Raw genomic sequence first — 26,845 nt, 5'->3', positions numbered from 1 at the left:
TCCTATAGGGTTGCTATGACTTGGAATCGACTGCATGGGTTTGATTTGGTTATAGTTTCAAGAACTAAAGGAAATTAGTCCATGCATAAAAGACTTGTTTCAGAAATTCTCGATGCTTATTGAGAACTGCTGTGAGATTCATATTGTAATATGTCCCATCTATACCTGTGGGCTAGTCACAACTCCAGAAAGTTCAGCAGAAAAATTTAAGAGATGTGGAATCTACCTTCACTTCAGAAACTCTAGAAATGCACCTGTGTGTTTAACTATAATTAATAAATAATCCTGATGAAAATAATAATTCTCCATCCCAAATATTTCTTATCCCCCTTGCCTTATCCCACCACTATCCCCTTCTTGAAATACTGAAACATCATTCTAACTGGTCTTGTTGCCTCCAGTTCTAACCCCCTCCAGTCCAATCTCTGCATTGCAAATCCAATTACCTTTATACAACGCAAATCTGCCACACTGCCCTTCCTTCTTCAAAATTCCAGTGTCCTAAGGGAAGATCACAATGTAGACCCTGCTTGCCTCTGTACTCACATCCTGTGTGACTCCTCATCTCGCGTTTTACTGCCACATTCAGCTTCTTCCAGTTACCTGAGTTCATCATAAAAATGGGGTGGGGCCAGCGTCTCACTTCCCCTAACTTCGCAAGAGGGAAAGACAATCAAGATGCCTGTGAGGTGGAGATCAGACATACCTCCTCTCACCAGTCCTTTTTACCAGTTTTGACACCAACCATCCCTCCCGTGGCACTCTCTACTTCTCTGTGAGTTCAATAATTCATGGTCATGGCCACTCAGAACTCACAGACCACACTCATGATTATGAGGTTTATTAGGGAAGTAACAGGCTACAGTTCAGGTTCAGGACCATCAGGATATAGTTCTTCCATCAGGACAGCCTCTTAGCTGTGCCCGCAGACAGGTCTCTCCCTGGCCCTTGACCACTCAGCCCCTTGGCCTGGCCTCTGCCCTGCTTGGGCAAGTATTACAAAGCTCTTTTAGCTCTGCCAGTAAGTGCCCTGAGACGCCACACTCCGTCAACAAGCCTCGGCCCGAAGGTGCTCAGTTCTAGCTCAGTAGGTCCACAAACCTAACTCCGCCAAGTGCCCGGAGACACGCTATTCCACCAGCAAGCTTTCTGCCCGAGGGCGCTCAGCTTTCTCTCTCTGTGGGCTAGGAAGCCCAGGGCGCTGTCGCCTGCGGTCTCCTGGTTCTGTAGCCGCTGTTTCTCTGCTGCTACATCTCACTGTCTCTGGTGTTACAGCTTTCCCTCTCTGTCTTCTGCATTACAGCTCCTTCTCTCTCAGTGTCCCCCTTTAAGCCTAGCAGGATGGCAAAACCGACCATTAGGTTTCCAAACACCTCATTTGCATAGTCCTACCCAGGCATTTTGTGGGAGTTACAAAGACTATGGCAGAAGGGCCGTATTGAGTAATTCACTGCGCCACAGTCACATCTTGCCTTAGGTCCTCACCAGGACACCTCCTCCCCCACCCACCTCCTTTCCCTTGCTTAGCTCACTTTAGTCATTCTTCAGGTCTTGTCTTACCTGTTGCTTCACTCAAAAAGCCTTCTCTGAGCTCCTCAAATTAAATTTGGAGCTCCTTCTAGGTCCTCTCAGTGCATCCTGAAACCCTCTTTAAGTATCCTAGCATGGCATCTATCACACTCTGTCAGAATTATCTACTCACTTATCTAGACCTACAAATCTCTCTTGGAAGAAGTACAGTCAGAACGCTCCTTAGAAGCAAGATGGCAAGACTTCATCTCACATACTTTGGACATGTTACCAGGAGAGATCAGTCCTCGGAGAAGGACATCATGCTTGGTAAAATAGAGGGTCAGCAAAAAAGAGGAAGATCCTCAACAAAATGGGATGACACAGTGGCTGCAAATGGGCTCAAGCATAACAAGTATTGTGAGGATGGCACAAGACTGGGCAGTGTTTCATTCTGTTGTACATGGGGTCGCTATGAGTCAGAACTGACTCAACGGCACCTAATAACAACAGGCCTACACTTCAAACTAAGGTGACGGCAAGGACATTGCTGTGGTTGCTGTTAGCTGTCACACTGTCAAGTCACACCCATGCACAACAAGATTGGGCCATTGTGATCCATAGGGTTTTTGTTGGTTGATTTGGGGGACTAAATTGCCAGGTCTTTCATCCTAGTCTGTTTTTAGTCTGAACGCTCTGCTGAAATCTGTTCAGCACCACAGCAGTGTGCAAGCCTCTGCTGACGGATGGGTGGTATCGCGCATGAGGGGCATCAGCCAAGAAGGGAACCCGGCTGTCCCGAAGGGAAGACAAAACTTCTACCACTGAACTACCGCTGTCCCAGGGTCATCAGGCCCATCCATACCTTATTCTCCATTCTCTTCCTGGTGCCTAACACATACCTGGCGTATAATCTGCGCTTATCAGATCTCTGTGGGATAAATGATTGTGTGAAGACAAGCATGGCGTTTAAAGCAGTGTCTTAGTGCGAGGTACAAGTTATGCAACCCTTTCCCTGCCCTGACTTCTGGTTCCAGTTGAGTCACTTAATCACCTCACAATATATTTATTCATCTTTAATTTTACCTGATATCACTTGGAAAATTTTAACAAAAAATAACTGAAAACTGTAGCGAATAATATGAGGAAATTTAGACATAAAATGTACTTTCTTTTATTTGCCAGAAGCATTATTTCCATTGTAACAAGTAATTATATGAGGTCAAAATTCCTGAATCAATTCTATGCTTTAAATTCCTTCAGTCTTTGACCTGAAAAAAGGCGCTTCCAAAGATAAATAGGTTACTGTCTTTCTCCTCAAGGAACTCAAAAAATGTGTAGGAAAAACATCCGTAACTCTAGTGTCTGATGGTGCCTGTTCCATTACTGTGGTGGCCATTCACCCTGGCTTGTCCAGACCACTCCACTTCATCCCAGTGGTCCCCACAGCCTGTCTGGGTAGCTCTTCCCTCATAGAAACATCCCATGTAGGTGGTAAGTGACATGAGCGGTTTGTATAACAGCCACGATAGAAAGAATTGTGCTGGAGATGTGAATACATACTTGAGCATATGCCTCATTTCCTCTACTAAATTTTAAACTTCTTAGAGGCATAGAACAATTTTGTCAAAATTATGAGAATATATTTCTTACGTTTTTAATTTTTCTAATATTTTGAAAACCCGGTTTTTTTTTTTTTTTAAGTAAAGATTAAGCCTTGGATAATTGGTGTGATACTCTAAGACATGATAAAAAATAAAACTGTTATAGCTGGATATCCACTGAAAGCCATTGAAATCATTGATATTCACAATGCAATGATTGATACTAATTAGGGATCTATGGCAGTATTAAAATAGTTACTTATTCATTCTACTTAGACTACAAAAAAAATGTAAAATGCTTTTAAGTAGATATACTTCCCCTATCGCACTTTATCACTGTAACTGCTTTTTGCTCCCAGAGGCAACCCACTCACTTTCCATGTCCCCTGGGAAATGTAAAATATCCTGAGAACTGATTATCTTGTGGAATTTTAGCACCCTCAGTTCAGGATTCAGTGGAGTACTGGTTATGAAATCATGGTCCAAGCATGTGGGAAATCTAGAAAATACCAAGTTGAAGGGAATGATGGGGGTTTCAGTTCATTCTCTTTTTAGTCTGAATAATTTCACCCATCTTTAATTAGTTTTCCAAGATGGTATCCATGGTCTCTTTCACATCACAAATTCAGTTATTGACACCACACAGACAGTACTTGTTAATCACTGAGACTTTACTTTTGACCTCGTATGTCCTCCCAAGGATTTGCGTGTCACCCTCAGGGTTTGCATATCCCCCGGTTTACCTCAGAGCTGGGACATGCCAAAAAGCCTTCCCTTCTCTGGAAAAGACTTTGTGGTTACGGCAATGTCTTTCTTTACGTTGTGAAACTACTACTGTCCATAATCCTTATTTTTCTACTATTGTTACTTATAATAGGGCCTTTTATTTGCTTTCTTTAATTAACTAAGCAAGTCCAAAAATCTCCATGGCTTCTGGGCACATGCTAAGAATAACAGGAAATTCATTATTTTAACCACTCTGTTTAGCCAAAGACCTTGATAGAAAAGGTGGACTTTTGCTGGGCACTGAAAATCAGAAAGCTGAAATCCTATTAACCAAAATTGAAAATCAAGTTTTTCTAAAAGGCCAGACTGACTGGGCCGATAGAGATTAGATGAACCCCCAAGACTACTGCCCTGAGATACTCTTTAAACTTGGAACTCAAACCACTGCCAGAGGTCACCTTTCAGCCAAATGACAAATTGGTCTACAAAATAAATAATACTACCTGTGAGCACTGTGCTCCTCAAAATCATCGTCTAGATGAAATCAAATGGTTAATATTTACCCTAGACCAAAAATGAGAAAGCCAGGGGGACAGGGAAGCTAGATTAGTGGCAACAGAACCACCAAAATGGAAACGAGAATGCTAATATATTGTGACGAATACAACCAATGTCACTGAAGAATATGTATAGAAATTGTTAAATGAGAACCTAATTTCCTATGTAAACTTTCAGCAAAAACACAATAAAATATATTTTTTAAAAAATCGAGATGTTCAGAAATGAATTTTTATTAAGATTACTGCATTGTAGGAAACAACTTTTCAGAAAAGCCTGTTTTAAACAAATTCAACCATAATATACAACATGTTTAAGGCAAGAAAGGATAACCAGCTATAAATATTTAAAACTTTATTTTAAAAACAGAAATTATAGTTTGGTCTTCTTTGCTTATAAAAAAAAAAAATGCCATTTTAAATATGTTCATATTCATTCCTTAATACCTACAATACAATTTGGTATAAATATATGTGAGATTTCATGACCAAATAAAACTAAAAAAAATAAATAAAAGGGAACCTCAGAGTTCTTTCATTCTTGATAAGCCATGCTGACAAGTTTTCATGTACAAGTTTTCAAAAATGTAACCACAAAATCTTTCCTGGAGATGGGGTGACTTTTTGGTGTGTTCCAGCTCTGCGGAAAACTGGGGGATATACAAACCCTAAGGCTGACACTCAGCTTCTTAGAACATACTATGGCTTGAGATACACAAGGTTCAAAGTAAAGCCTCAGTGATTAACAAGTATTGTGTATGTGGTGTCAAAAACGGAATTTGTGATATGAAAGAGACCACGGGTGCCATCTTGGAAAACTAATTAAAGACAGGTGAAATCATTCAGACTAAAAAGAGAATGGTAAAACTGTCTCTGTTACTATTTCTTAAGCGATAGCGGAGAGACCTCAGAGCTAGCTGGTAGAAGAATGTCATTCTCACCTCAGCTCTGCGAACATCTCTGTCACCTAGAGGGTGCTGTCACCTCCTCAGCTTATTCCCTCACTGTCCAAGGGAGGATGTTGAATTAGGAAAGCCTTCCAGCTCTCCCAGCTCCTCATTCCCCTAATCCCACATACTTGTTTGCTAGTAAGTTGTGTTTGCTGTCCACATAATGGTTGCTCTTTGTCAGTGTTTACTCTCGGGCACTAGAATTTGTCACCTCCTCCAAAAAAAAAAAAGCTTGTCACTGCAACTGAACATTTATAACAGTCTCACTAAGGCTTCTTAGTGTTTCTACATGGATGGTTTATTCGTAGGTAGATTCCACCTAAGCGTTGGGTCTTGACACTTCCGGTCTACAGTCAAGCCCAGCCCCACACATTCATGTTTAGCATCTTGAACTCTGACCCTCGATGGTTCTCTAACTCTGTCATACTTGTCTCTTCATTTATAAACCTTGTTAAGGCAAAGACAGGTTTTTCTTCTTTCCTTACCCACACAGTGACTAGTATACAGGCACTCAGTAAATATTTATTTGTTGATTGATAGATACCCTCTGTCATGCTGAGTGAAATGTTTTACAAAGAAATAAAAGTTAATAAGTTTTAAAGCGCTATGTACTTAGCACTATGTTGTAATACTTCATTAAAACCACAAGTGGTTATAACACAACTTACTAATTTAATAATCCATTTTTGTGTCTTACAAATAAGGCATTCCTGCTACTAGAAGAAATTTTGTTTGAATTTCTCTGATTTGGCAAATGGCGTAGTTTTGTTAAAGAATCCAGAATTCCCTGCCAAACGCAGCCCAGGGGTGGTTCTCCCCAGCGAAGCATGGCCCAGCAAAGCATCAGGGGTTTCAACTATGTCCTAAGAGACTAATGCTGAAGACTGCTGGGGACACAGGCCAAGTCTAACAGTGTGTAATGAATTTGTAAGTATTAATGGTCATTTGTCAAAGATATTTAATGAATTCCTAAGTAAGAATATGAGTCAATTTCATACTGTATGGAGTAAGTTATAGAAAAGTAAACCTTAGATGAAAACATAAGTATTTCTACAGTTTCCATCTTCTCACTCCCTCATTCCCCTCCCCCGAGAAGGAGGACAAGCACCTCCTTCACTCCAGGTAGGCAGGTGTGTGCATACATCTCCAGGTCTGTGGTGAGAACAGCGTTAGTTTCTTCCCCTGGAAGCAGACTCAAATTCTAAAGCTGAAGGACGCAGCTCCGGTCTCTCCACCATTCCCTGGGAAAGTTAAAAATAAGTCCCGCTGAAAAAATAAGTTGGCACTTGTTATTTGAGAAAATTGCTTTATTCCAGGAACTGCCTCATGTAGCAGAAATTTATTTACCATCTGTGTGGACTTTAAAAATTTTCCATCTTAACTGATGCACAACTGGAATAGAAACAAACTTTCCGTGCGTAGGTTTTCCACAGGCTTCAATTTTTTCGAGGGTGTTAGCTAAGGAACTGCTGGGATTTTTGTGGTCCCCAGAGTGGGGGAGCTCCGTGGCTGTGGCCCAGGCTGAGGTTGACTGAGGAAGAGCCTGGGCTGCTATCACCCCCGTGAGGGTGGGGGGCTTCAGAGAGGGGCTGGCGGAGGGCAGGGGGAGATGCCCTGCCAGGGGCATTCCAGGGATTTTGCTGAAAGGCAAATATTCATTTTAAATGGCCGTTAGAAGCGTTACCTAGCACGTTATGCTAAATAATAATAAAATAAGAAAACAAAGTCGAAGGTCCTTGGGCAATAAATTGCTTTTTTCTAAATTGCTTTTAAACTTACGTGGTCAGATAAGACAAATGTGCCTTCCTCTTTTCCAGTGGTATCAAAGGATAATTTTATTCAAATATTTTATTAAATTCTTCCCCAAGAGGAAGTTCCTTTGTTCATTGAGGAAAAACAACGTGGTTGAATGGGTGGCTGAGCACAAGTGGATTTATTGTTACGCCAGGCTTTACATCAGCTGCAGAAAAATAAAGGGAAATCCAATTGCCACTTTTTATACAAAATAAAATTCCCTGCCAGGGTGTTTTCCCACAATATAGAGCTCTTTTACCATTGTTCCGGAGGGTAGACACTAGTGGTGCTTATGTAATTAATTCTCTCAGGTTTTGCTTTCCCTTCAGGAAAACTCCAGAGCGTTGGGCCATTTGAATATCTGCACAGACCTTTAGCAAAGCTGCACATCACACTTCTCTGGACACCGAACTTGAACAATTATTAGGAGACCAAAATCATGCCAACTTATCTAGGTTTCATCTTTCAATAATACCTTCCAACAGCTTCCTATCAAATTTTTTTTAAGTTATTCTTAATATTCAAACATAGATTTCAATAAGACTTTTAGGATATGGAAAATTATGCAATACGTAGCTCTTTGCAAATACCTGTAGTTTCTGCTGTTTGAACACTCACTATATACCAGCATCAGGCCTGGCCTCTTTGTATGTGTTGTTTTATCCAATGGTCATAACAAATCTATTCATTAGGTACAAATTGGTAGATTAAAAAAACTCGTTGAGGGTCTTCCTCTTTTTTGCTGACCTTCCACTTTACCAAGCATGATGTCCTTCTCCAGGGACCAGCCCCTCCTGATAAAATATCCAAAGTATGTGAGATAAAGTTTTGCCATCCTTGCTTCCAAGGAGCGTTCTAGGCTGTACTTTTCCAAGACAGATTTGTTCGTTCTCCTGGCATGGTATATTCAGTATTCTTCACCAACACCATAATTCAAAGGCATCAATTCTTCTTCAGTCTTCTTACTATTGTCCAGCTTTCACATGTATATAAGGTGATTGAAAACACCATGGCTTGGGTCAGGCACGCTTAGTCCTTTTTAACCCTTTAAAGAGGTCTTTTGCAGCAGATTTGCTCAATGCAATGCATCGTTTGATTTTTTGACTGCTGCTTCCATGGATGTTGATTGTGGATCCACAGAATTTCCACCTATTAAGACCAAGCAATGAAACCCAATCACATGTTGCAAAATACAGAGAAGCCAGCTGCTGTAATAAGAGTAAGTCAGAAGAGGGGTGATTGGAGTTAAAAAGCTCTAGTTCTCCTTATACCTTTCAGGAAAGTGGGGGTTGAATTAAGACTTTTTTTTTTAACTTTAGATTTTATAATGTAAATTTATCAATTACGACTCATAGCAATCCTATAGTACAGAATAGAACTGCCCCATATGGTTTCCAAGGAACGACTGGTGAATTCAAACTGCTGGCCTTTTGGTTAGCAGCTGTAGCTCTTAACCACTACGATACATTGCAAAATTTCAAGGGTAATCACTAGAAGAATAGAAATAGGGCATATAAATGCCAGAGAGTAAAACAGAATGAAAAAAAAAAAAATACAAACAAAAAGTCAGTCAGCACCCTAATAAAGGCAAGATATGTTTTTAAAAGGAGATAACATTTTTTAAAAATTTTAAATAGCATAACTAAGTCCAAGTATACCAATAACTATAATAAATATAAGTGAATTAAAAGACAATTTGTTATTGGAAAAAAAAATATACCTGGCCAAATGCTATTTACAAAGACACACGTAAAACATAAGAATTTAGACATGTTGAAAGTAAAAGGATAAAGATAACCAGTAAATATAAAAAAGAAAGATATTTAAGATAAAAAAAGTTCTTAAAATAAGATCACCACATATTGATAAAAGTTTCAGTTCACCAGGAAGATATAACAATTTTAAACTGGTATGGAACAAATAAAATAGACTAAAAATATACAAACAAAATATTAACATAACTGGACAGAAAATTCGAAAAGTCTGCCATTTTGGTGGAGGAATATCCTCTCTTTTAATGATTGAGAGGGCAAGTAAAAAATTAATAAAGAAATACATGACTCAAGCAACACAATAACCAAACTCGACCTCAAACCCATATAGAACTCCACACACAACAAGTAGAGCACACGCATTCTTCTCAATCACACATGGAACATTTTTAAAATTGATGTTTTAAGCCACGGACTATGTTATGATGTGTCCAGAAATTTCAAGTTCCTACACAGAGACCACATGCTCAAATCACAGTTCAATAATAGACAGTTAAGTTAGAAATTAATAATAAAAGTTCCGTACACTCGGAAAGTAAAACGGATTCACAGTTAAAATTCAAGAGTTAGAGAAACATTCACAGTTGAAATTTAAATAGTAATAATTAAATGACAAAAAAATAAGTAATGAACATCTAAACTTGTGGGACACAACAAAAGAGAAGGGAAGCTGAAAGAAAATAAGTGAAGTGTTCTACTTGAGGAGTTAGAGAATGTTACGAACCTGATTAAAGAAAGGAAATAAGATAAAAGTAAAACTCAATGGAATGAAAGGCAGATATAAAATTGGGAGATTTAACAAAAGAGAGTTCTTGCTTCTATAATTCTAAAATAAATGTACAAACCTCTATCAAGATTAGTCAAGAAAGGAAGAGAGAAGGCAGAAATAGTATTAGGAAAGAAAAGTGGGACATAGTCATTGATAAAGATTAAGAAGATAATAAGAATAATGAAAAACTATGCTAATAAATTTGAAAGATTAGTTGAAATGGACAAATATCTAGAAAAATATAACTTAGCTGAATCAAGTAGGAAAAATTAGAAAAATAGGAATGGATAAGAATTATCTTAACCTAACAAAGTGGTAACTATAAAAAAACTGTATCAAACAGTATTCCCACCATTGCCATCTGGTTGATTCTGACTCCTAGCGGCCCTATAGGACACAGTAGAACTGCCCCGTAGGGTTTCCAAGGAGCAACTGGTGGATTCGAATTGCCAACCTTTTTGTTAGCAGCCAAACGCTTAACCACTGCACCACCAGGGCTTCAAACAGCATTCCTTGTGGGGACAATTATCGTTCCCTCTCTTCAGCTTTGTGCAGGAGATTCTCACAGTGTGGTTGGGAGGAGGAGGAATAAAAGTCTAAGGATTGGATTTTTTGCAGATGATATAATTGTCTTCTCAAAACCCCCAAAATATATTTAGACAAATGATTAAAAATAATAAAAGTTTAGTAAACCCACAAAAATTTAGAAAGTGTATATTTCTAAAAGTTACCATTTACAAAAGCAACAGAAACTATAAATTACAAATAAATGAACCTTCATGTGTTTTCACTTTGTGTGCTGTATAAGCTGCCAAACAATCTCTACTTCTATACATAAGGATAATGAATCGAGTCTTTCTTGAATCACTGTCATACTCTGAGGGTTTTTGAGTCTCTTTAAGGACAAAAATGAGCATTCTATTATGCAGTTTGTAACCATTAAAGTTGGGACTATGCATAAAGCAACTTCAACGTTGAAAAATATGCTTTGCATTTTATCTTCTATTATGCAGTCGTACATGCCTACAGGAGCAAAGTTTATCTGTCCTAAATCTGTAAACTTAGTTCTCATGTAAGAATGAAGTTGTTGTACTTCTCCGTAAAGGTTTGTATTTGAGCCATTGGGATAAACCTGCGCTAATTTCTTCGAGGCCTTCATGCATTTTTCATCAGGTATATCCACATTGGAAACCCTGGTGGCCTAGTGGTTAAGTGCTACGGCCGCTAACCAAAGGGTTGGCAGTTCGAATCTGCCGGGCGCTCCTTGGAAACTCTGGGGCTGTTCTACTCTGCCCTATAGGGTCGCTATGAGTCGGAATCGACTCGACAGCACTGGGTTTTTTTTTTTTTTTTTTTAACGTCCACATTGCTTAAGAAGGAAAATCTGTTTGAAAGAACTTCAAACTCGGTGGCAGCAACAGTGGGTTCAAGCATAGCAACGATTGTGAGGGTGGCGCAGGACTGGGCAGTATTTCGTTCTGTTGTGCATGGGGCCTCTGTGAGTCGGAACTGACTGGACGGCATCTAACAACAACAACTTACACTTTCGCCCTTCTTTTCATGCAAGGTTCAAGTGTGTCAGTGGTAGTGTGTGTATATGTGGTTACCTGAAATTTATCTCTGATGCGCAGAGATACTTTTGGAGCACTTCCGTCATTTACTTGTTTCCTTCTAATGCTTCTGCGATGGTGACTGCTTGAATCAGTATTTGGAAGTATTTTTTGTGTTTTCAAGATTTTCACAGTCTTCTCTTAGATTATGTAAATATCCTGTTAACGACTGGTAAAGATCTATGCATGTCTTTAAATATATTTCTGTATCTTGGAGAGCTTGACTTGTCTGATGAAAATGCTGCAGTATATTACTCCACCTAACCGACATAAACACATACTCTAGTGTTAGTGTTTTTTTTTTTAGTGTTTAAGTGAATGTGCGGCAGATGGTATGAAAGTGGCATATTCATTATGTTCTAAAATTTTCTGTTGCATGCCTTTATAACGCCCTGACACATTGGTGGCCTTGTCATAGACTGTCCTCTGCACTTAGAAAAATCAATATTGCAAACTTCATATAAATAGTGAAGAAACTGATCTGTGATTTCTTCACTGGCATGTATGACTTTTTAAGCTAGGAAATGTGGTAAATTATTGGACAGATTTTCCATCATTGGAGATAGGTATCTTAAAACAATTAGCTGATCTGTATGAGATCATAAGGAGTGGAATCTACAGACAAACTGAAATATCAGGCTATACTTATTTCACTGAAAATAGTTGACTGAGCTTTATCACTTGCTAAGTTTGTTAATTCTTCACACATCGTTTTTGACATATATGACGGCTTGCCCTTTCTTGTGTTACCATATTTTGAGATGTGACCTGCTAAAAATGGATCAAACTGTGCAACAAGTTGAAATAAACCCCAAAATTTTCATTTTGTGGGGACCCAAACACTTCATTCTTTCCTTGAAAAGATAGTCTATGTTCAGCGATTGTTATGATGACAGCAACAAAGAAACGAGTTGCAAAATGGCTTTCCAGTACTGACGTTCTTCAGTAATTTGTGCTTCCCGTTTATGAGTTAAGCCAAAACCGTGTCTTTGGTTTAAATATTGACAATATACAATCTCTGTGAATTGAACTGTTTTCATGTTTATCAATCATATTAGAGTTGTACCAATCGCTAAATCCATTTGTAGCAAATCAGGAATTAAATGATTTAGGACTGAATAGTTTGCAAACAAAATGATATACAGAGCCGAGTGATGGAGAACACAGTAGCCACTCCCCTTTATAATTTTCACCTTTAGTTTTGCACCCTAGAAATATATTCTGGCTAGAGAACCTTGTTTGTTTACCATCTAGAAATTTTCAACACGAATTTTCAAACGGTCCATGGTGATGTTGTCAGATAGTTTGGCCCCCTTTTAATCAAATAATTCACATTATTAGCAGGATCCGTATTTCTGTTATTTATGGGCACTGCGGATGCGACAATTTCAGATTCTAAAATAGTTTCGATTTCTACATCATTACTACTTTTTTGACTACAGCAAGTAATGGATGCAGAATTTGGAACAAATGCTGCTTTATTCCTATTGCTGTTAGTAATGTCATCACTAGCAGTACTTGTACAACAATTTGCAACCATTAAACTTGAGCTGTCAGCAGAAATCTCTTCTGATTCGTTACATTTCTAAAAGGAAGCTAATTATGGAATTGTCTTTAGGGATCACAAATCCTTTTCTTTTTATCTTCTATGAGCTTTTGTTTTTGTGTTTCACTTAGTTGTTGCCATTTGGTTTTTACCTAGATATAAAATTACATCACTTTTTAAATTTGATTCTACCATAGCAAATAAATTTAAATAATCGAAAATAAAATTTTTGAAACAAATAAAATTCATAAAATCTGCACTTGAATTTGGGCATTAACACAAAAAATTATATTTGAAAATTAGTAAGTAAAAAATTGATTTGGAACATGTAATTTCATTCTTCAGGTCTGATATAGTCATAATAAATAGTACTTATTATAAGGCAGTCGGGAATAATTTCATTTGCTTGTCATATGATGTTTGTTGGTAGCCCCTATGCAGATCTCCACAAGTGTTTTTCATCTTGAATTAATACCTGCTTGGCCAGGGCAGTTATCCTCCAAATTTCTTGGCATAGACAAGTGATCACTTCTAGCATTGCATCCGTTTGTTGAAACACCTCGATTGATATTCCATCAATTCCTGGAGCCTTGTTTTTTGCCAATGCCTTCAGTGCAGCTTGAACTTCTTCAGTACTATCGGTTCATGATCATATGTTACTTCTGAAATGGTTGAACATCGACCAATTCTTTTTTAGTACAGTGACTCTGTGTATTCCTTTCATCTTCTTTTGATGCTTCCTGCATCATTCAATTTTTTGCCTATAGAATCCTTTAAGATTGCAACTCAAGGCTTGATTTTTTTCTTCAGTTTTTTCAGCTTGAGAAATGCTTAGCGTGTTCTTCCCTTTTGGTTTTCTAACTCCAGGTCTTTGCACATTTTGTCATACACCCTCTCCTCACTTATCAGGAGCCCCAGTGGTCCAGTGGTTAAGCGTTTGACTGTTAACCAAAAGGTCAGCAGTTCAAATTCACCAGCCACTCCTTGGAAACTGGATGGGGCAGTTCTACTCTGTCCTATAGGTTCACTATGAGTTGGAGTTGACTCGACAGCAATGGCTTGCTTTTTTTTCTTTCTTTCATTCACTTATCATCATGGTTAGGTTCCAAAGACCAGGTCATTATGCAAAACTGGTGTTATGCAAAAATGGAGGATGACCACATTAGATCACAAAAATCAGATCACAAAATGGAAGATGACTACATCATTACATAACTCCCACGTTACGTCATTATATAACTGTCAAACCACTGAGAAACACGGCCCAGCCAAGCTGACACATAACCTTAACCATCAAAGCCAGTGTTACTCTTGCCTTCCACCTCAGCATTCCTTACGGCCAGAGGTACATCGTTGATGCACAAAATCATTGGATAGTAGATTTTTTACTGTTGTTGTAAATGTGAAATGTCATATAATGAGATAGTTGATAAGTGAGGAGAAGGTGTAACACTTTGTCTTCTCGAGCCTTCTGTGCAGCTCCTTTACTTGTCATTTCTTTTTCTTGCTTTAGCTACTCTACGTTCAAGAGCAAGTTTCAGAGTCTCCTCAGCCCATGTCAATGTGTCCTGCAATTTTTATTCACTTTTAACCGAGAACTTGAGTCTTTCTTGACTTTTTGGGAAAAATTTTCATTGTGTTTAAATTTCATCTTTTTTTTTTTTTTCTCTTCTTTTTGTTTGTTTGTTTCATGTATCTTCTTTGGGCTGTAAACAAGGAGAGAGGCTAGCAGCCATTTTTCCCTTCTGGCTCTTCTGAGCTCTTTCAAGTCCCCACAAAGAGAACTGCCAATTCTAACCCCAGATGATGCTTTGTCCTTAACGGACAGGTCTCTAGGGAAGGTTGATAATCCCAGTTTTTAAAGACATAGGTCCTGGGAATCCAACAAAATGTCAGGTTCCTGTTTCCTCATCAGAGAATAATCAGCCAAAAATAATAACTTTGAACAGCTGTTTGAACGATGCTGCTTCCTCATAACCAGAAGTGAGCAGTTCCAATTCGAAGACAGTCAAGCACAAAAAGCACTTTGTCCGCTTTACTTGAAATCTTTAGCAAATTTATAATTCTCAACAGGCCTAATCCAAAGGTAAACAAATTAAAGCTTTTTCATTAACAAATATCAATAACAAATCAATGTGAAAAACATATAGTGAATATCCACTTAATCTAAATATATATCAGATTACTCTCTTCTGGTCCTTAACAAGGCCTGAAGAAATTCATCGATGCTGTATCAGGTCATCTTTCTAAAGCATTCTCTTTTTATAACTAAGTGCTTGTCTACTAGCGGAAAGGTTGGCGGTCAAAGGCACCCAAAGGACCCTCAAAAAACAGGAAGCAAACTACTTCCTGAAAACCCTACGGAGCAGCTCTGCTCTGTGCACGTGGGACCACCAGGAGTCAGAACTGACTGGATGGCAACTAGCAACAACAGCCGTTCTCTTCTGCTCCTTAACTAGGTCTGAAGACATTCACTGATACCATATCAGGTCATCTTCCTAAAGCATTCTCTTTTCATTGTTAATCTCTGTTACCTGATAGAAAAGAGGTCACGATTAACCCAATAGTTATTCTTAGCAGCTAGTAGAATCTGAAACTTTCAGTCATAATCAAGGACCAATTTCCAGCGACCATAGTCCCACAAGAATGGCAAACCTGATACGAATTCAGTCACACCATGCTAGATAACGATCTTTTGTGAAGTTCCTTGAATGCTGCCAACCCGTTAAAAAGCATCTCCTGAACTCCTCTGCTTGTTTTTTAAAGAATACATTTTGCTTCAGAATTGTCAAATGTGCCTTGTCTGTGATGACAAAAAGTTCAGTTACTTTGAATTTATTTGTATTCCTTTGCAGTAATGATACAAAAGCATCACAGTGATCACAATACCCCCCTCGGGTTGAGAACTCCAAAGCGGCTACAGAAGCTAACAGCACATGTGATCAATGCTCTCCTCTAAAGAATGTTCTAGAAAATAAATGTAAACACTTTGCAAAGTCACTTAGACTTACAACCCTGTTAATTTCTTCTGCTTTCCAAAGGATGTCAGACTTTGATGTCGAGAACAGACACATACGCAATAAGAACAAGTCACTAAGAATATAAATGGCAATAGAAGAGGAAAACTCTTGTTGGGAATAGATTGCCAACTTGATTAGGAGATTTTCCAGGTGGACTTAAGGTTTTTCAGGTATTCTCGGTCACATATAGCCTATGTCACTGTGGACTGCAGGATGAAATGAGAGAGAAAGAACTGGTAAGCTTTTAATAAAAAATTCTCATGAATATATCTGGATAGAATTTGTGTGGACTAAGCTGAAAATGTATTTGCTGAACTATGAAGCCTGTATATCTCCTGGCTTCGCGCAGTAGTTCTGTGGTCTCCTAGGATAGGGTAGAAGTTGAACAAAAACAGTCTCCCTCTACACCATCTGCCCCTATACTGTGGCTTCTCACTTTGCAGTACAGACATGGGAGGGGTGGAAAAAGAAGAGAGATCCTAAAGCTGTTTTCTCCCCAATGAAGCTAAGGTAAAACAGGCTAGTGGCTTCCCATGCAGGTACATGCCTGACTGATATAGTTGCTTCTGCACGTGCAGAAGCAACACACAGTGTGGCTCAGCTAGCATCCTTACACACTGTGTGTCCTGGCTTATATATGTGTAAGGAAGATACTGTGAGGTGACACAGTGTGGCTCAGCTAGCATCCTTAAACACTGTGTGTCCTGTCTTGTATATATGTATAAGGAAGATACTGTGGGGTGACACAGTGTGGCTCCGCTAGCATCCTTAAACACTGTGCGTCCTGTCTTGTATGTATGTGTAAGGAAGATACTGTGGGGTGACACAGGTGGCTCAGCTAGCGTCCTTAAACACTGTGTGTCCTGACTTATAGATATGTGTAAGGAAGATACTGTGAGGTGACACAGTGTGGCTCAGCTAGCATCCTTAAACACTGTGTGTCCTGGTTTGTATATATGTGTAAGGAAGATACTGTGGGGTGACACAGTGTGGCTCAGCTAGCATCCTTAAACACTGTGTGTCCTGGCTTATATATGTGTAAGGAAGATACTGTGAGGTGACACAGTGTGGCTCAGCTAGCATCCTTAAACACTGTGTGTCCTGTCTTGTATGTATGTGTAAGGAAGATACTGTGGGGTGACACAGTGTGGCTCAGCTAGCATCCTTAAACACTGTGTGTCCTGGCTTATATGTATGTGCAAGGAAGATACTGTGGGGTGACACAGTGTGGCTCAGCTAGCATCCTTAAACACTGTGTGTCCTGACTTATAGATATGTGTAAGGAAGATACTGTGAGGTGACACAGTGTGGCTCAGCTAGCGTCCTTAAACACTGTGTGTCCTGGCTTATATATGTGTAAGGAAGATACTGTGGGGTGACACAGTGTGGCTCAGCCAGCATCCTTAAGCACTGTGTGTCCTGGCTTATATATGTGTAAGGAAGATACTGTGGGGTGACACAGTGTGGCTCAGCTAGCATCCTTAAACACTGTGTGTCCTGTCTTATATATATGTGTAAGGAAGATACTGTGGGGTGACACAGTGTGGCTCAGCTAGCATCCTTAAACACTTTGTGTCCTGGCTTATATATGTGTAAGGAAGATACTGTGGGGTGACACAGTGTGGCTCAGCTAGCATCCTTAAACACTGTGTGTCCTGGCTTATATATGTGTAAGGAAGATACTGTGGGGTGACACAGTGTGGCTCAGCTAGCATCCTTAAACACTGTGTGTCCTGGTTTATATATGTGTAAGGAAGATACTGTGGGGTGACACAGTGTGGCTCAGCTAGCATCCTTAAACACTGTGTGTCCTGGCTTATATATGTGTAAGGAAGATACTGTGGGGTGACACAGTGTGGCTCAGCTAGCATCCTTAAACACTGTGTGTCCTGGCTTATATATGTGTAAGGAAGATACTGTGGGGTGACACAGTGTGGCTCAGCTAGCATCCTTAAACACTGTGTGTCCTGGCTTATATATGTGTAAGGAAGATACTGTGGGGTGACACAGTGTGGCTCAGCTAGCATCCTTAAACACTGTGTGTCCTGGCTTATATATGTGTAAGGAAGATACTGTGAGGTGCCACAGTGTGGCTCAGCTAGCATCCTTAAACACTATGTGTCCTGGTTTGTATATATGTGTAAGGAAGATACTGTGGGGTGACACAGTGTGGCTCAGCTAGCGTCCTTAAACACTTTGTGTCCTGGTTTATATATGTGTAAGGAAGATACTGTGGGGTGACACAGTGTGGCTCAGCTAGCATCCTTAAACACTGTGTGTCCTGGCTTATATATGTGTAAGGAAGATACTGTGGGGTGACACAGTGTGGCTCAGCTAGCATCCTTAAACACTGTGTGTCCTGGCTTATATATGTGTAAGGAAGATACTGTGGGGTGACACAGTGTGGCTCAGCTAGCATCCTTAAACACTGTGTGTCCTGGCTTATATATGTGTAAGGAAGATACTGTGAGGTGCCACAGTGTGGCTCAGCTAGCATCCTTAAACACTATGTGTCCTGGTTTGTATATATGTGTAAGGAAGATACTGTGGGGTGACACAGTGTGGCTCAGCTAGCGTCCTTAAACACTGTGTGTCCTGGCTTGTATGTATGTTTAAGGAAGATACTGTGAGGTGACACAGTGTGGCTCAGCTAGCATCCTAAACACTGTGTGTCCTGTCTTATATATATGTATAAGGAAGATACTGTGGGGTGACACAGTGTGGCTCAGCTAGCATCCTTAAACACTGTGTGTCCTGGCTTATATATGTGTAAGGAAGATACTGTGGGGTGACACAGTGTGGCTCAGCTAGCATCCTTAAACACTGTGTGTCCTGGTTTATATATGTGTAAGGAAGATACTGTGGGGTGACACAGTGTGGCTCAGCTAGCATCCTTAAACACTGTGTGTCCTGTCTTGTATGTATGTGTAAGGAAGATACTGTGGGGTGACACAGTGTGGCTCAGCTAACATCCTTAAACACTGTGCGTCCTGTCTTGTATGTATGTGTAAGGAAGATACTGTGGGGTGACACAGTGTGGCTCAGCTAGCGTCCTTAAACACTGTGTGCCCTGGTTTATATATGTGTAAGGAAGATACTGTGGGGTGACACAGTGTGGCTCAGCTAGCATCCTTAAACACTGTGTGTCCTGTCTTGTATGTATGTGTAAGGAAGATACTGTGGGGTGACACAGTGTGGCTCAGCTTGCATCCTTAAACGCTGTGTGTCCTGGCTTGTATGTATGTTTAAGGAAGATACTGTGAGGTGACACAGTGTGGCTCAGCTAGCATCCTAAAGACTGTGTGTCCTGTCTTATATATATGTATAAGGAAGATACTGTGGGGTGACACAGTGTGGCTCAGCTAGCATCCTTAAACACTGTGTGTCCTGGCTTATATATGTGTAAGGAAGATACTGTGGGGTGACACAGTGTGGCTCAGCTAGCATCCTTAAACACTGTGTGTCCTGGTTTATATATGTGTAAGGAAGATACTGTGGGGTGACACAGTGTGGCTCAGCTAGCATCCTTAAACACTGTGTGTCCTGGTTTATATATGTGTAAGGAAGATACTGTGGGGTGACACAGTGTGGCTCCGCTAGCATCCTTAAACACTGTGTGTCCTGTCTTGTATGTATGTGTAAGGAAGATACTGTGGGGTGACACAGTGTGGCTCAGCTAACATCCTTAAACACTGTGCGTCCTGTCTTGTATGTATGTGTAAGGAAGATACTGTGGGGTGACACAGTGTGGCTCAGCTAGCGTCCTTAAACACTGTGTGTCCTGACTTATAGATATGTGTAAGGAAGATACTGTGAGGTGACACAGTGTGGCTCTGCTAGCGTCCTTTAACACTGTGTGTCCTGGCTTATATATGTGTAAGGAAGATACTGTGGGGTGACACAGTGTGGCTCAGCTAGCATCCTTAAACACTGTGTGTCCTGGTTTGTATATATGTGTAAGGAAGATACTGTGGGGTGACACAGTGTGGCTCAGCTAGCATCCTTACACACTGTGTGTCCTGGCTTATATATGTGTAAGGAAGATACTGTGAGGTGACACAGTGTGGCTCAGCTAGCATCCTAAACACTGTGTGTCCTGTCTTGTATATATGTATAAGGAAGATACTGTGAGGTGACACAGTGTGGCTCAGCTAGCATCCTTAAACACTGTGTGTCCTGGCTTATATATGTGTAAGGAAGATACTGTGGGGTGACACAGTGTGGCTCAGCTAGCATCCTTAAACACAGTGTGTCCTGGCTTATATGTATGTGCATGGAAGATACTGTGGGGTGACACAGTGTGGCTCAGCTAGCATCCTTAAACACTGTGTGTCCTGACTTATAGATATGTGTAAGGAAGATACTGTGAGGTGACACAGTGTGGCTCAGCTAGCGTCCTTAAACACTGTGTGTCCTGGCTTATATATGTGTAAGGAAGATACTGTGGGGTGACACAGTGTGGCTCAGCCAGCATCCTTAAGCACTGTGTGTCCTGGCTTATATATGTGTAAGGAAGATACTGTGGGGTGACACAGTGTGACTCAGCTAGCATCCTTAAACACTGTGTGTCCTGTCTTATATATATGTGTAAGGAAGATACTGTGGGGTGACACAGTGTGGCTCAGCTAGCATCCTTAAACACTTTGTGTCCTGGCTTATATATGTGTAAGGAAGATACTGTGGGGTGACACAGTGTGGCTCAGCTAGCATCCTTAAACACTTTGTGTCCTGGCTTATATATGTGTAAGGAAGATACTGTGGGGTGACACAGTGTGGCTCAGCTAGCATCCTTAAACACTGTGTGCCCTGGTTTATATATGTGTAAGGAAGATACTGTGGGGTGACACAGTGTGGCTCAGCTAGCATCCTTAAACACTTTGTGTCCTGGCTTGTATGTATGTGTAAGGAAGATACTGTGGGGTGACACAGTGTGGCTCAGCTAGCATCCTTAAACACTTTGTGTCCTGGCTTATATATGTGTAAGGAAGATACTGTGGGGTGACACAGTGTGGCTCAGCTAGCATCCTTAAACACTGTGTGTCCTGGCTTATATATGTGTAAGGAAGATACTGTGGGGTGACACAGTGTGGCTCAGCTAGCATCCTTAAACACTGTGTGTCCTGGTTTATATATGTGTAAGGAAGATACTGTGGGGTGACACAGTGTGGCTCAGCTAGCATCCTTAAGCACTGTGTGTCCTGGTTTATATATGTGTAAGGAAGATACTGTGGGGTGACACAGTGTGGCTCAGCTAGCATCCTTAAACACTTTGTGTCCTGGCTTATATATGTGTGAGGAAGATACTGTGGGGTGACACAGTGTGGCTCAGCTAGCATCCTTAAACACTGTGTGTCCTGGCTTAGATATGTGTAAGGAAGATACTGTGGGGTGATACAGTGTGGCTCAGCTAGCATCCTTAAACACTGTTTGTCCTGGCTTATATATGTGTAAGGAAGATACTGTGAGGTGCCACAGTGTGGCTCAGCTAGCATCCTTAAACACTATGTGTCCTGGTTTGTATATATGTGTAAGGAAGATACTGTGGGGTGACACAGTGTGGCTCAGCTAGCATCCTTAAACACTGTGTGCCCTGGTTTATATATGTGTAAGGAAGATACTGTGGGGTGACACAGTGTGGCTCAGCTAGCATCCTTAAACACTGTGTGTCCTGTCTTGTATGTATGTGTAAGGAAGATACTGTGGGGTGACACAGTGTGGCTCAGCTAGCATCCTTAAACACTGTATGTCCTGTCTTGTGTGTATGTGTAAGGAAGATACTGTGGGGTGACACAGTGTGGCTCAGCTAGTGTCCTTAAACACTGTGTGTCCTGGCTTATATATATGTGTAAGGGAGATACTGTGAGGTGACACAGTGTGGGTCAGCTAGCATCCTTAAACACTGTGTATCCTGACTTATATATATGTGTAAGGAAGATATTGTGGGGTTACAGAAAGAGCACTGGCCTCAGGTAGAAGAGACGAGGCTTATACCAGCTCTGCTACTAGGTAGCTGCATAATCTTAGGCAAGCCATTGAGCCTGCTGCCCAACCTATAGAAAAAAGGGACCGAATATAATACTTCGCAGAGGGTGGACACTGGGTATGAGATACCCTGCCTCTAAAGGACTATGCAGAGTTTGTAATCAGCACTAAATATAATTGAAAAAGGATGGGAAACCTGCTTTTTAAAAGGCAAACTCTGGAAGGTAAACTCTACAAAAATGTTGTCTGATGGAGTTTGAGAGAGTACACAGTGATTTTTATCTAAAGGCAGAGGTATGCCCCAGAGGGCAGGGATACAAGAGGAAGGGCAGGGAGAGGAAAGGATGGATATGTTTGTCCAAGGGTGGAGGGAGATTAATGTACACAGATTTCAATGTTGAGAAACCTTTGTGGACTGATGGGCTGAATTTTCACATAAAGAGATAAAAACCACTGCCATGGAGTCGATTCCGACTCATTGTGACCCTGTAGGACAGAGTAGAACTGCCCCGTAGAGTTTCCAAGGAGTGCCTAGCGGATTCGAACCGCCAACCTTTTGGGTAGCAGCCATAGCACTTAACCACTATGCCACCAGGATTTCCATATGAAGAGATAGATGATGAAATCCTCCCAAGACACACTGGTAAACCAAAACCCAATGCTGTCGAGTCAGTTCCTACTCATAGCAACCCTATAGGACGGAGAACTGCCGCATAGGTTTCCAAGGAGCAGCTGGTGGATTTGAACTACAGACCATTTGGTTAGCAGCCAAGCTCTTAACCGCTGTGGCACCTGGGCTAGGATGCTAAATCACTGTCATGGTACTTTTGTCATTATCATATTATTTCTACACAAATGTTTATATCCATAGGACCCTGTTTTGCCCTCACACTGGGAAGCCACCATAACTCCATAAAAGGAATCAGTCTTCAGAATTAGTGCTCCTGGTATTAATGTTTGTCATTTGCATTGCGGCCTGATACCTAAGGATGTCTTGCTTTATTTAGTATCAGACATAAATCCCTCATATGTGTTGTCGTCGTTGTTGTGTGCCGTATAGGCGATTTCAACTCATAGGGACCCCATGTGATAAAGTAGAACTTCCCCCATGGAACATATGGTCAGATCTTTCTCCTGAGGAGTCGCTGGGTGGGTTCAAACCACCAACCTTTCAGATAGCAGCCGAGTTGCTTAAGCGTTGCACCACCAATTCCTCACACGTAGGGATCCTTTTTATCCTTCAAATAGCAGGAGTATGCTGCCAGGAAAGCATGCGGGGGCGTCTTTCTTCCTGTGCCCCTTAATTTGGACTCACACTATCACCTCCCTAAGACTCTCCCCATCCCTTCTTATTGTCCCTTCTCAGAACCCTGTACCCCCACAGCTTTATTCTGGTGCCTTTAGACTGATACTCTTTACTTGGAGCTGTAAATATTTCTTTACTCTGTCTTTATCATAGGTGACTCTCCAAGGTAAAGATATTTTTATTTGCTCTTGCGACTCTAGCGAATAATCATCTCTAAATATTTGTTTTATGATGACTGAGCAAATGAGTGCCTAGAACACTTGCCGGAAGCTTGAGGAACAGTGTTACGGGAGCCTCCTAAGTAGACAGCCAACATTCAATGAACTTTTATCATGAACAGGGAAGGCACTTTACAAAGCACTACGGGAGACAGGATGCCCTGGTGACCCAGGGGTTAAGAGCTATGGCTGTTAACCAAAGGGTGGGAAGTTCGAATCTGCCAGCTGCTCCGTGGAAACCCTACGGGGCAGTTCTCTCTGTCCTATAGGCTCGCTATGAGTCGGAAATGACTCAGTGGTAACGGGTTTGGGTTTTTATGGGAGGTAGTGATGCAAACAATTAACGCTCTCACCTGATAACCAAAAGGTTAGGGGTTTGAGCCCACCCAGTTGCACTTTGAAAAAAAGACCTAGCGATCTGCTTCTGAAAAATCAGCCATTGAAAACCGTATAGAGCACAGTGCTACTCTGACACACCTGAGGTCTGATGAGTTGGAATCAACTGGACAGCAACTGGTTATGAAGAGGAGAAACACAGCCCTCTAAATGCAGGGAGGCAATTAGACAGATAAGCCCTTTCAGAAGTAAATGAGTACCTAGCAGCGTATGTTAAAAACCTGCCGGTGATACAACAATACCTGTCAGGTAAGGCACCCTCACTGCCAGCTGGCATTCTCTGATTCAGTCGCTCATGTTCACAATTGAGGGCTCCGTGCATTCTAAACTCTGCCCTAGATGTTAATCCTATAGTGGTGAGCAGAGTCATCTGAGGCAGTTTCAGGGCGGGAGCGTAAGAGTAATTTCAGTTTAGCTGAAGGATGGTTAGTTAGTTCAGGAATGGGCAGAGAAGAATCACCGTGGCATTCCAAGCACAATACACACAAAGCAATACCGGCTGAATGGAGAGGGTGTTCCCCAGGCCAACCTCCTACTCATAAACTTATAAAAAGAATTGTGCACAAAATCTTTTAATAGAGCATGTTGTGTGGCATTTGTATCCTTCTACTTTTATTATGCTTATTAACGGGAAGCAGTTTTTTCCATAACATTTCCTTTTTATAAATATCAAAGGGGTCACTATTTAGACCGGATGGGAACGGGAAATCATAACAGCAACCCTTCATAAACGGCTGTGCCAGAGAAGTCGGTCCCCAGGATGAGCATCTAACACGCTGATGGGGTGAGCCCAGGCTGCTGGGGTCCACAGGGCTTGTTACTCAGCTCTCCAGCCCCCGCCCCACCCCTTTCAGGAAAATGCAGTGCAGTTTCAATGAACAAAGAGATAATACTTGTTTCTCAAACGGAGACACTGAGAAGCCCAGTAATGAACCTCAGAGGAGTCACTTGGTCATTTTAGAGCTATGGAGAGAGAGAGAGAGAAAACCACATTTAGAACTTATTTATTGACATAGTTATCTGAAAAATAAAAGGGGAAGGAATCTTTTTGAAAGGACCACCTTCTGACATTGGGAAAGTTCCAGATGAGGTCAACACCCTCAACTTCCTGTCCCAGAGAATGAGAAAAAAAGAGAGAATGAAGGAGGGGGAGGGGAAGAAAGAAGTCTGAAAAACATAGAGCTTCTCAGAGTTTAGAAATTCCCTAGAGATACAGCAAGAAGAAGAGAGCTGCCCTTTGGAGAACTTTTATAAGAAGGACTGCATTTAGAAAACCAAAGTATTGTTTGTTGGTTTGTTTAAAATAATATCCTGTTAGGAAGGAATTAGTATTCATTAGCTAGAAAAAAGAAATAGATGAATATATAATATAACGGAATTAAAGGCTAATATTTTTAACTGGTTAGTGAGCTAGCTGGATTTTATTCTATAAGAGAACATCCAATATTATTTTATCATATGAGGATTTATTTTTAATGAGTTATAGTACAAAATTAGTTACCAAATTAACAAGTAAACATTTTTGGAATTTTTTTATCCAAAATTATAAGCACAACTTTTTTTCTAAATGAAGAAAAACTGTTAGCCTGGTTTGCATTATTTTTTACACATGACGGGGTAGGGAAGTAGTGAAAATGTCACAAAATCTGGCTGAAGAAAAAAATTACAATGATAGATTTAGCCCATATTTTAAGGTCATCTGAAGTAATTTCAGCTACTGACCCATGAAGTGCCAGTGACATCTGTGATCCCAAAATGGTAGTAGTCATTTAATTTCAGACGATAGTTTTCATATATTATACTGCACGATCCCTGTGGTACTAGAGAACAAAGTGTTATTTTGTAGTTTTCTCAAATGCCAACTTAGCATATCAAATAACAAGAGAATTATTTAGTGGGTTTACCCCATGTTAGAACAATTCATGGACTATCTTATCAAGGCTCCAATAGATCAAAACTTCCTGAAGTCATATCAGTAGAAATAGCAGGGGGCTGAGAGGTAGGAGTTCTATGTTTTAATTCTTACCCAGTTTGACCCTGACAAATCACCTTATCCCCGGGGCCTCAGTCCTTTATCTATAAAGCAAAGGGGTGAGATTAGATAATCATTCAAGTTCCTTCCAACTTTAAATTCTGGATCTTGCCAAAATTGCTCCATTGAAGTTATACCCCTAATGGCAATAAAGATAATGCTCAAAACGTTGGCTAGAATTAGAATTCTTAACTCTGGTAATATTTGATTGTAGCATTTCCACAGACGATTCAGACTTCGTGTTCTATAGCTCCTAAAGGCATTCTGCTCTCTTTTTAAAAGGGCTTTTCCCGTTTCTGGTGTCCGCTAATTGCTTCAGTGCCTTGAACCATGAGTCATCACAGCATCTCTGTCTTGAAAACTCTGAGATACTCTAGCAGCTTTTCAATGATTCCTTTACTGTCTAATGGTATCGTTTGTGTTGGCTCTCCTTGAACCTATTTGATATTTTAATAAAGTCTTTTTGGAAAAAAATCATGATAAATAATTCCCTTTTTCAGCTTTATCCACACTGCTCCATAATGGGTGGGCAACAGAGCAATGATTAAGAAAATTCACATTTGCCTACCTTCTGTACATACAACAAATTCGATTGTGTCTTTGGGGGTAGCTGAGTGGGGCTAAAGTGTATCAGTGAACTAGTTTTGGCATCAAGTCAGGGCCATTTCTCCTGCCTCCTACTACGAGATTAAACAGCCTGACTCCCAAAGAGGGTTTATGTGAACTTTGTTTTTACTTCCATGGTCGTATCTGTTTATACATTGGCATTTCTCTAGAAAACTGCTCATGTTTCCTTCTTCTTAGTATCCTTAGCATTCTCTATAATGTCAAATTATATAATTAAGTGAGCTTTTCCTTACTCTCTTAAACATAAATATTATAATTGTTTTTTTCTCTCATGACTGATATAGTTATAAAGTAACGTTTCATTTGATTTAATATTTTTTATAGAGTAGATGTAACTTCTACATTCGCCACTCCTAGTTCAGCGTCTAAGTGCCTGCCAGCCATTGTAATTATAATATAATTTGTCAAGAGCACATTGTGTAATATA

The 26,845-nt window shown here is 40.5% G+C and overlaps 1 protein-coding gene and 1 long non-coding RNA gene across 10 annotated transcripts in view; both read left to right on the top strand.

Annotated features, from left to right (window-relative positions):
• DLC1 (DLC1 Rho GTPase activating protein) overlaps positions 1–26,845 on the top strand; it is a 456,845-nt gene that overhangs the window by 41,371 nt on the left and 388,629 nt on the right. The window lies entirely within an intron of this gene.
• On the top strand, positions 13,163–26,568 carry LOC126065734 (uncharacterized). Its single transcript, XR_007514917.1, has 3 exons — positions 13,163–16,686; positions 17,084–18,723; positions 19,990–26,568. It is a non-coding gene; the product is annotated as an uncharacterized LOC126065734 (long non-coding RNA).

Source organism: Elephas maximus, chromosome 22 (assembly GCF_024166365.1).
Source record: "Elephas maximus indicus isolate mEleMax1 chromosome 22, mEleMax1 primary haplotype, whole genome shotgun sequence".
NCBI classification, from domain to species: domain Eukaryota; kingdom Metazoa; phylum Chordata; class Mammalia; order Proboscidea; family Elephantidae; genus Elephas; species Elephas maximus.
Note: the sequence above shows the minus strand (reverse complement) of the source record. Positions and strands in the feature narration are given on the sequence as shown.